We start from the raw sequence: 12502 nt of genomic DNA on the forward strand, positions 1-12502 counted from the left end.
AGCCTTCACTGAAGTGACTGAAAATCATTCAGATCTCATAACTGTATCAAGTGACAAGTAACGTGAATTCAGTCAGTATGTGTATGGGACCTGATGTACACTAGCCAGTCAAAAATGCTTCCCTTTATTCAGTTGCACTGCTATCTCTGACCATCAGAAAGAAGACACTTAAGGCAAGGGATTATGGCCAGCAACACAAAACTATCTTTCTAAATATATTTATGTCCTTCCAACAAGACATTTATGTGCCCAGCAGCTGTTTCCTTGGCTTTTGTACTCTGTGTCCACTAAAGGAACTCAAGTCCCTCACATATACAATAAGGGTACTGTACTAATTGTCAACATCATTAACTGCCAAAAGCAGCAATTCTATCAAGTTGATGTTGACTCAGACATGGACTTGTCCTGATTGGGTTACTCTCTAACGCTGCTGGACACCTCTCACTGATAATGTTTTCACTGCTCACCAAAGACTGCCAAATGTTGGCATTTCATTCATGCTTGTCATTGCCATGATATCACACATTATCCTCTAAGAGGAAACAAGATTTCACCAGTAGTCCTTATTATATCACATATGAAGAACACGTCAGTCAGTCATATGAATTCATGGTCAGAGAAGGAAAATGGAAATTATGTCCAATAGCCAATGGTCCTGCTGGCTCTAGATAAGCTATTTAATTCCTTTTTTTTGTCCCAGCTTTATCCAATATAAAGTAACCTTAATAATAATAATAATAATATTTGAATACTTGCTGGATACTTTGAGAGATACAGCAGGATTAAAATGTTTTTATCCATGGGGACAATGTACAGCATATGCAAGTATTAAATTATTAGCAATTATGTTTATTTTATTATAAGTAGCTCAAAACCCACTTTCTTCCCCAAAATGTTTTCATGTAAGTAAGAAAGTATCATATAGATAGAGGGTCTTCCAACTTTGATACACTTAGAAAAGAAGCTCATTGTATTTTCAGTTCCTATCATGGTTAGGACACATGGTTAATAGCATGGATGGGCCATATTGCTCCTAGTTGTAACATGGTCATACCAACAGTGGCAGAGAAGACTGAAAGGCATGGAGGGAGAGCTCTCATTACACCAGCAAAGAAGGAAGCCATGGGCAGGGGAGAAGAGGGAATTTGGCTATTCTCAGACTTGTATTCTCCTCTCCTTCACTCCCTTGCTTTAAAGCTTCCTTACTCAAATGTTATATTCCTTTTTTTAACTCAGCTCTGACCTCTGAGGTTTTCAAGCCTTTCTCAGTCCTGCCACTTCTATCTCTTTTCTATTTATTACACACATTACTTCTTTTTTTTTTCCACCCATGCATCAGTTTGCATATTTACAAACTAAATCCTTCAAGATGTTTTCTTCCCTTCCTCCACCCCAACTGTCTATGAGTTCACTGAATCCCAAGGAAACATGGCTGAAGGGACCTCATGAGGTCAGGGACTCCATCGCTCTGCCCCAAGGCTTTCCACTTTATCTCATATTATGTCAGTGCTCTCTGTGCTGTTTGCAGCTCCTTCCAATTCATTTTCATATGCTGATGGTGTCAGTTACACACTGGAAGTAGCCACGACATTTGAGGGCATGCTATTTTTATTCCCCCTTAGCTTTTAGGCAGTCTCCTCCACATTCAGAATCACAATTCCAGCTCTTCCTTGACACATGTAGCAAAGTTTCTTAATAAACAATATAATCTGTTTATAAAATAAGTCATCTAGTGTGATTACACTTGAAGATTACTAAGTTGTTGAGGTTGGTATCATGGACATCACTGTTAGTAACATGACTACCATACCCTTTGGACTAATTCTTGATAAAACAGATTTTCTTCAGAGCAAGCTACACAGAAGAGGAAAAAACATGACTATCAAGTAAAAATACACTGTAGCACAGTCACCCACTTTCCATGCTGTGTTGTTCAAGCCACAATTTTGGGAAACTGTAGGATGTCTGTTCCTCGTGTTGTTAGCTTTGCATGTAAGCACATCAGAGTTGTGTGTGTTCATTGCTACCTGTAAAAAGTCTCATTTAAATTACTTCTAATAGTTCTGTGTCTTTTTTGCTCTAAAATCACTGCATTGAGCATTACAGAATCGTCCTGTACTTCCACAAGAGTCAATAATTTTAATGAATGCCTGCAAAACACTTCAGTCCAGAACCTCAACCAGCATAAATCAGGGGAGCTCACTGAAAGCCTGTGGCATTATTTACAACAGCTGAAGATTTGGGGTTTTTGTGCCAGGGTAATGATCTTATTCTTTAAAGCCAACTACTACAGAAAAAACACGATAAATATGAATTACATTTGTAGCAGTATGAATAGGAACACACCATAATTTTTAATGTTGAATTATAATTGAGTACGCAGAGAGATAGAAAATATTAGGTATCCATGTGTCTCTGGTAAGCTGCATAGAAGTTCGGGTCCATGTTTAAACTATGAAGAGTATGAATCTCTAATTGGTAGTATTTCTATTGTATACAGAACTGAATTCATACTGTTGGTGACATCTGCCTTGAAACTTCTTTATCAGGATTGTTCTGTGTAGCAGCTTGCCTGTAAAAGATCTTCTACTTACAAGTTTGAGCATACAACTCTACTTCATAATCTGAAAACTACTTTGTAGAGCAATTAATTTGGCTAAATGTCTTGTGAGCTATCTTTAGAAGTTCAACATACGTTCAAATGTTAGAACAAATATACTGCAACTTGTCATGGCATCTGCATTAGTAAACAAGGTGTTTGAGGGAGGCCTTTATTCTGACAATGAGTGGAATCTAGGAAAAGGTGCAAAGAATATGTAACTTGGGGCGTTTTCTTTGTTCTTTATCTTTTGCAGATTTTACATCTCTGATACGATAAATCAATAATTAGAATAATTGTATATCTCAAGTGTAGATTTATACATGAAAATTTCCCAAAGATTTAATGCCCATTTTTTTGTTACCAGAAGTCCATTTCAATAACAGGCCACTTAAAAAAACATGGCTACCACTTAAATCAAGAATCAATTAGAAACATTAGTAAAAAGAAGCCCTGTTAACTTCCATTACACCCTAAATGAGCTTTTTAATCTCCATTAACCATACAGTTGTTAATCATTGTTTTTATCAAGATTGTAAAAAACAGTGACTTTAATTTCTCTCAAATAAATTAAAAATTCCTTTTGTTAACAAACTGCAAGAAAACCTGACCTTCCAAATGAGGGGGGGAATAGAATTCCTGTGTTCAGTCACTTCTTGTTCATGGACTGAGGGAAACAGTGGTGGAAACCAGAGTAAGATAATTGGTAATTAGTGTAACATCGTCTTCTGTGATGAAAACTCAAATCACAAAGTAATTCAAAAAGTTCTGACTCAGGTTTGAGGCCTAAGGAATGTAGAGAATCACTCTACAGTTTTGCAGGACTATTTTTATTTTTCATAAGAGAGAGCTAAAGCATTAGGAAGTGGATGGTGCCTTCCCCATTCTGCCCTGTACTCTTTCTTGAAATAATGGATCTGTGAACTCATCGGAGACAACTTGCACTGGCTGTCGTACACTGGTCAATGCCCACAGACCTCAGAAGTGGGGAGAAGGTTGCTGGATTTTTAGGCAGGTTAAGAAACCCTCCCAAAACCTTCCTCTTTGGGGACTGATGTCATCTATGCTAATCCTATTGTCTTTTAAGTGTTCCTATTTATGGTTGACATTATTTGCATCAAAAATATAAAACTGTGATGGGTATAGCAGGCAAGGAATTAAACCTTTTTTAACATTTCCTGCATTCATTTTCTGTCTCTGTGACAGAAGATCTGTATCACCCACTGTGACACTGAGAAGCAGGCTGAGAAGTAGGTAGGTGGGAATGAAAACACCTTGTGGGATTTCTGGGCTTGGGCAGTGCAATGGGTCATAGTGCTGCTCTGTGTTAAGATTCTATGCAGAAAAAAATTCAGATTTCAGCTTAACGTCCAGCCTTTTACAATACTCACCCAAGCCTGGCTTTTAAGGCCCCCTCACCCCTAATTACTGCCTGCAGCAGGTTCACAACAAAATAACTAGCCCAGATGTGAAAATTTCCACTTTAAAAAGCAGAGGTGGAAAATGTGAACCTTCCCTCTGGATCAAATGTTCATCCACTCATGAAAACATCAGGTATTTTCTTCTTGCTTGGCTTACAAATATTCTCTCACACACACACAAAAGAACGGGTACATTGCACAACTGCATCGTAGGGAGCCTGGGGGCAGCAGTACCATACATTCAAGAATTACCTAAGAGCTCTTCAAGACAGGCCACTGGAGGTGGAGGTGACACAATGGATTCAGAGAAAGTGGAGGAGTGCTGGCTGAATTGATTCTTATGCATTCTCTCTATTTAGTAATACCGAGATATTGGCATTGACATGAGTTTCATAGTCAGAAGGGTTGAGATGCAACATGGCATACATAAAGAAGGCTGATAGAAGCAAAATGGGAACAATACTAAATAGGACATCATTAAATATTATTATGAGATAAAGTTAAACTTGCTTAAGAGGAAAAAATTTCCTAAGAACTATATTTCAAAGACTGACATTTCATTGCTTGGCACAGTCCAGCAACGACTGAGAACTGAACAAAAACATTGCAGTCTAAGAAGATCAGGCAGCAGAATATTATACTTCACTTTTTAATATATGAATGAATTTAGTGTGTGCTGAAGGTAGGAGCTGATAAAGCAAGCAGGTGCTATGCAACCTTCAGTCAAACGCACTCTGTTTCTGAACTGCCAGAGCCCTTCTCGGATGCTCCTGGTCTCTTCGGCAAAGAATGTGGATATGTGGAGCTGGGTGCAGGAAGGACCAGCTTATTTCTCTGGGGTGCTTACTCTAGCCAGAACAGAGACCTTCACCTAAGAAATGAAAGATCACCAATAGCCTGAACCATCTAGACCCTATTGTATTTTTTAATTTTTTTATGAGCTCATAAAAGACTTTCAGGCTTAATCTTTCAGCCATAATGAAGACTAGGGGGCAAGGGGAGAGGTTGTGCTAAGTATAGCAAAACAAATAGAGTTTCACTCTCCTGGAGGGAAATTATGAAAAACCCTGAAAAGACTCCACATTCTCCATAGGGTATGCAACGCAGCAGTTTTTGGAACACAGACGTGCTGGGAGAAGCATTGCTACACAAGTACTAAGCCATTCAGTGACTAATCCCAAACCTAGAGCTGATTTGCCACAAAACACTAGAGCTACCCACTGCCTACACTTATTCAAATGCAGTCTATTTAAACTACAAAGTCTTCCTTAACTTTCCTCCAATTTCTTACTACTGCAAACTCAGTCACCATCTAATACCTGAAGCCCACTCTGACCAAACTCTTCCTTCCCTTCTGTGATCTATCCAAGTTATAACCTTTGGTTGAGTTTTCCCGGGTGCAGGCAGTTGGTCTTTCAGCCATCCTTGTTCACATAAGGTTTTGAATAGTGTTTATATCTCAAGGTAGAGAGTGTGCCTATGAATATGATATTCTCAAAATATTGTTCAAGGCTTTGCTAAGATAATAGTGGTCCTTTCTTAAGGTGTGCTGTGCTTTAGTAATAGTAGGGCCCCCTTAACTTAATTCAGCTTGATGCAGCTGTTTGTAGTTCAGATTTAGCTGCTCCTAGGAAAACAGCTAAGAAGCAGCCCTCTTCAGTAGCCTGAAGGGTGGAAAAAACGCTCACATATCACCACTTCTTTTTGATATGCCTTGTTGGTGTTATTTGCTACACCCTGCTATGTTGTGATGTTCTGTTGTGATTGTTTGGCTTCTACAGGCTGGGTGTTACCAAGTATGTTCAGCATTCCCTGTCCTGACTGAGTTTATTGTGATTTAAATGCTAATATAGTGAGTTCTGTATGAAACAGAGGTTGCCTGGTACCTGGGCAATCCTGTAAAAGTAAGGTGCTAGGATCTCTCCTCCCCTTGTATCTGCCTTTCATTAGCCCAAATAGAAACAAGCTTTATGCTACTTCTATTCAGTAGCAGGGCAACCTATTTAGTCTTCTACTGAGGACAACTGAGAGTGTTCAGCTGTTTGCTAACTGCCCATTAATATTCAGGAGATGCCATGCTGTCTCACAGAGACATTGCCAGTTTGGGATAGGACACTGTTCAGTCTCATTTGGTAGCAATTTTCTATGCTTCTTTCTTCAAAGTGCGTAAATCCACTGTTACCTTGCACTCAACTGCACCTATTTGTACTTGGGCAAAAGGTGGGTGGGGGCAAAATGCTACCAGGCTGGGATCGTACAAATTCATACAAACTTTCTGCTGAGGTAAACAAATGTGCAAACAAGGAGGCAAAAGTAAATAGATCCTTACATCTTTCTAGGGAAAGACCCTGGGAAACTAAAACCAGGGGATCCATACAGAGAAAACTATTGGCCCTGAGAAAGGCTGGTATTGAGTTTTTCAGCTCTGTCTCCAGAAATCTTTTGGCAGCAATATCTGAAAATGAGGCTGTTCATATAAAATGTCAGAAAATCAGAGTTATGATGTTGTGGAAACAAAATGGGGGTCTTTATTGCAAACCTCTGTTCTTGGTGCAATAGTGCCAAGAAAAGAACTACTCATATAGGCCCTCAAAAGAACTACTCATACAATTCATCTGAAATACATCTTTGAGTTTCCCTGTTAGTTAGCTTGACTCTGTCCTTCAGTGTGCAGTATTTGCATTGACTGCAGTATTCATCCAGCTTGGGTGAATTGTCCTTTTGGAGATGCAGACTCCTTACTGTCCAAATAGGCAACTGCACCTAAGTTGCATGCCAAATACAGCCTAACATAAAAAGGCAATTATTTCCAGTTTTCTAATACCCTGATTTTATGGTGCCAAAGGTAATGAAGTAGCGCAGTGCAGCTGTCTGGTTTTGGTGATGAAGGTCTTGTACCTGGAAAGTAGCAACTTTTCATGGTTTCATGCTCCTTATGAACAATAGTTCCCAGATGTTTACCTGCCATGACAGCTGCTTGAAATGTTAGATTCAATTTTTTCTTCAATGAAAGATGAAATCTTTTTAAAATTAAATCTTCCATAGATTTTTCACCCTATATTTTCCTCTTTGTTAAGAAAAAAATCTGAAATCCAAGTAGATTATTTTCTTTTTAAATTCAAACAAAATATAGAAAAAGGTCCTTCTTCCCTGCCCCTTCTCTCTTCTCCTTTGGAGAAAAAAAAAAGACAAAAGAAAATAGTATCTAAAAAAGGATACATGATTGAAAAGTCACTTTAGGAAAGAATCTCTACCCATTTGCAAAGGATCATTTTTGATAAACTGCAAACTTTTTAAAAGGAAACTATGGTGACAACCTATTTTTTCCCTATGAAACAAAAGAAAACTGTTTTACCTCCACTTCCAGCACTGGACTGTGCCAACACTGCTACACTGCCCACTAACAGCTTCAGCAATTCACCATGGGTCTTCTCTTTGCTGAGGGGAATTTTCTTTCTCATTCATCAATTATTTCCTATTTTCCTGCCAAAATAAAAGTCAAATGCATTTTAAAACAAAAATGTCTGACATTCTTGCTTAGACTGACCTTTGACAAGCAATATGTTTGTTCTGGTTTTTGTGAGACAAAGTTAGAGAGAAGTGGGTACTTGACTAGGGCTTATGTAAATGTCTCGTGAAGTCAAACAGTAGTGTTCTAGCACACTTGCACTTACCCAAGCCTCTTATGCTCTGCAAAATAAAAATACATATAGTGAAAACTAATCTGAATATATAAAAGGAAGAATTCACTTTCTGTGCTCAACATGCATTGAAATTATGAGAAAGACACCTCCAGACACCTTCCTCACCTTTCATACCTGCCCTTCTAAAACAACCTTTACTGAATCAATGGTCTCTACATAGCTGCTGCATGCTTTGAATGACAGAAGTACAATGTCTTATAAAGTTATAATCAGGCTAGATCTCACTAATCTGGGTTACAGCTCAACTATGAAAGCTCTTTTGAGTAAAATCATTTCTTTATTAATGAGATTCAGCCCAATCTTGCTGATAAAAATTACTTTAAAAGATGTCCCTTTGCTGCTATTCAAATGAATGGGAGAAAACGGTGGGTGTTTTAAGAGCTGTCTTCCTGTCATATCAGGATGGATCTCATTAGTGAAGGGAGTGATTTTACCAAGAAAAAGCTTCTACAATGAGAAAACATAACCTACCATAGATGAGCAAAATCCAAGTCAATTAGGCTAAAAAAAAAAAAAAAAAATCTTAAAAAATCATCTCACTGCTCTCATTCATTTTAATAACAGCAGAAAGGACATTTCCCTCTCAAAAAAAAAAAAAAAGTTCTTTTTTTTAAGTTGAACTGGACTGGATCTCATTAATATAGGAACTATTTTACTTGAAAGAGCTCCCAGTATTAATCTACTGTTCAACTTAGATTAATCAAATCAAACATGATTGGGGGAGGGGGAGGGGGGAGGAATAACTCAACAGTATTATATCTGTTCCTAAATCATTACATTTCACTTAAGAAATAGACACGAGATGATTATAATCCACAGATACTTTTAAAGTAGCTGGGATACATTTGCCCAGGTAAACCTATAAACCAATCTTGGAACCTCAGCTAGATGCGGTCAACCACAAGAAATTGACAAAAAGGCAATTCAAACAGTTTACATGCACTGAGGGACCCCCCTGATTCTACAATAGCCTCATTGTAATTAGCCCTTATCCTTTTCCTCAGATGATTAGCAGGGAGGGTTAGAAGAGCCATAGACTCTTTAGCCATTCTTGTTTCCTATTACTATCAAAAGACAGACAGTTTCAGCTGGGTCCTGGACCAGAGTCAATGTGGGAGTCTGTGCTTATTCTCTTTCACTGTCACCCTTTATTGGGTTGTGAGACTCTTAACAGCTAAAATCTTATAATCAGATCTCTCAATTAGTATGGCTCTGAATGCAAAAGATAAGGAAAGCTCATATGGTGAAGGAGTGGACATGGTGATCTTCATCTGTAAAGCACTCCCAGAAAAGAGGAGAGGTTGGGAGGGTGTGCTGCAGATGCATGGTGCAGAAACCTAGCCAGACAGGAGCAGGAGCCTGGAGAAAACCTCACACCTAGGTCATGAAATTACCCAAGCCTGGTAACATGTATTTGAACAGAAACTAAGCATAAGAGTCTGTGTGTCTTTCATGGACTGTGATTGTTATTGCAGTATTAAAAAGATAAAAACAGTGACTCCAAAATCACAGCTCTAGACTTGTACAACATCTCTGGTTTCCTACTACAGGGTTTTTCTAATATTTTGATGCTTTTATTCTTCTTTCATAGCACTCTTCCATGAAGCAATATAGCCAGCTGCAGATACTTATCCAAGCTGCAAACACAAACCTAGACGGGAATCAGCTTTTGATTTAAATAGCCCTAAATTAATTTGAATCACTGTAAGACTACACACACCTGTGCCTACGGATGCCTTTTGCTGTGTTCTGGCCCTGGAACTTTTGCAGTGATTTCTCAATGATTCAGTGCAGCAGCAGCTGCAAACAGAGATCTGGAAAGGTCAGTATGTGCGTGTCTGTTCACCAGAACCCCTTTTGGTAGAGAAAGTGTTTTAGGATTCATTTTCCTATTATTACTACATAGCAAATATTAATGTAATAAACTTTCATGTTATTTTCAGCATGCTTAAAATAATTCCTGATCAGCAGATTACTGAACATACTTGCAATTTACTACAAGGTAATTGCAAGGAAAGAAAGAAAGTGGAAAAAATAGATTTTGTGTAAGGCATGTTTTAATATTTTCCATTCAAAAAGACTGCCAGATTCTTTAACATATCCATAGGCTGGAATTTCAGGACACCTTAACATATGTATACTTCTCATGGATTTACAATCGCAAATGACCTCTGTAACATACTTTACAATAGTTAAGGTTATATTTATTACATCTCTTTCACATAGAAACACACATGCAAGCACAGACAAACACACCTGCTCACACATATATGAAAAACCATAGTGACCTTTTTCTTTTGTTAAAACACTTAGAGGTGCCTTCTGTCATTCACATTTTCATATGTTCTGAACGTGTTAAAACAAATCTGTCCATGTCAAAAAAGTGCATGCCATGGACTTTATCTTTCCAGATAAGAAAGCTGCTCTGAGGACTGATTGCAGCTATCTGAAATAAAAACACTGTAGGTGTATCCCACATTAAATGTTCAGCTTGAAGCTAGCAGTTAAGCATGTCACATTATTACATGCATAATAATATGATGAGCTGAAATGACAGAACACCAGCTTCCCACCAAAAATTAAAGCAACAAACACTAATTTCTTCCAAGGACAGCAGCTATCACTTTGCACAGTGGCTTTGGGAAGTGAAAGCATGTGGTACACTGGCAAAATGACACACCAATGAAAATATATGAGAACCCAGCTGGCTGCGGAATGGAGCTGCTTCTCTAGTGTTCTCAAGTGCTACCAGAGAAAGCAAACTATCTGAAATACCACATCATGGTTAAGGAACACACCAAGTTTTAAATAGTGCAGCAAATATAAAGTGTAAGTAAGAATGGCAAAGTCTGTTTGAAAAAGTTAGTTTCAGCTCCTTTCCTCCTCCTGAAATCAAATTTAATGCATGCTTGACTGGGCCTTGATATTTACTAAAGAGCAACCAGATATGTTTGATGCATTAGAAGATGACCATTTTGGGAATCTTAGCATCCATTCCTTCCATGAAAGATTTTGGATCTTTTTCACACTCACGTGTAAGACCTCACAAGGTTTATCAAGATTAAAAAAGGTGCACTTTAATTAGGCTAATATTTTATTTATGTTACGACTTCCCCCTGGTCATGTCTAACAGAGGTTCTGTTTACAGTCTTGCCAAATACCAAAGAACAAATCAAGAGAACTTACATTTACTTTTCAAAAAGATGTTACTTGGATAAAATTTACATTTGAAAGTCTAAATTTGCATTTCACTCTATCCCCCCAAATATCAGCTTATTAAAAAAAAAGTACTTTCCATGAGATCCTGTGGAAGCAAAAGTTTTCATTTTCTTTATTTTCAGAATGTTTTAAACACTTTTGCTAGTGCATATTTTGTGTCATTTTGCTGCTTTACATCCTAATTTTAGTTATCATAGGACTGCAAATGAATAAGGTGGGTTTTTTTTTTTTCTCCTGAAGCAGCAGTGGGTCATTGTTTATAAACAAGAAATCTCACACAGGAAATACATTCTTACTAAAAGGTGAAAACAACCAGATCTCATAAAAAAAGATTAGCCACCTATCAGTCGTCTTTCTACGTCATGTGCATGAGTGTTAATTGGAGTAAATGGACAAAAAATCAGCTTAAGCTTGCTCTAGTACGTAGTTGTAGTACTTAATGCTGTTTCTCAAGGGTGAGTCTCAGACATCATAGTCTTGTCACATTGCCCTTTGGACTTCATCCTGTGGCTACCAGAGGTAATGCTTTCAAGAAAGGATCTGCTTTCCAGAGAAGGATAGAGAATACTCCAGGGCCATTGAAATCTGAGTAAAAAGGGCAGCAAAATGTTTTCTGTATTCCTAAGAAACTTCTGATACACATTAGCTTCTTAGGTGGTATTCCATGTTGTCTATGTATATATATCACTTGTGCAAGTAATTAGATATCTGTTGCTATAAAATAATGTATTATATGATGGTTTTGGCACTTTATAGGTCAAATAGAAATGAGAAAACACTCCTGTATTTTGCTCATTACTGTTTTATTTTACTTACAGCAAACTTAAAAAACGAAATGACATTCTATGATGTCTTGCGTTTTTGCAACAACTAAAACACACTGTAACCAAAATTCAACCAGAAGATCAAGCGGACAGCCCACATGTTATTTTATTGCTCTCAGAAAAGTGCCCTTCCATATGCCAAACTGCTTTGCTCTCTGCTGTGGCCCCCTAGGTCACCAGGATCCCATTTGCATCTCATACACCCCTGATTCAAAGCACTGAAAAACTGATGTGTCTGGTTTCTGGCAAACCACAGGGAAAAGAAAGTTCCAACCTCAAGCATTTCCTTGGAAAATACTATGCCAAGGATCAGTCTGACAGCAGCAGCACTGCAGCTTTCACTATTTTTCCTCGGCAAAGAAGTGTCATGTAGCAGAATTCTGCACTATTCAGAAAGTTATGGGCTACAGTGCTCACCCTGGCTGTATTTATATTGCTGTTAGGTCACTCACAGATGTTGGCCAAGTGAGACTACCCCAGCCTGGGGCATTATATATACACCTACTGCACAACCAAGCCACCCTAGAGGTAATCAGAACGCAAAGTGGCACACTGATGGGGTGCTTTCTAGCACAATGCTACTTTTTAAGTCCTGGCAATGTTCCTCTACCACTCCTTGTGACACTGTTTTCTCCTCTTTCTCCTTTTCTATTCAGAAGGCAGTTATGAACAGCCACAGTCTCCATGGAGGCTTCTCTGCAAAGCACCTCCTTGAACATTTCATGCCCTTGAGTA

This window comes from Nipponia nippon, unplaced genomic scaffold, assembly GCF_047370975.1.
Source record: "Nipponia nippon isolate SJK-2023a ecotype South Korea unplaced genomic scaffold, ASM4737097v1 scaffold_11, whole genome shotgun sequence".
NCBI lineage: Eukaryota > Metazoa > Chordata > Aves > Pelecaniformes > Threskiornithidae > Nipponia > Nipponia nippon.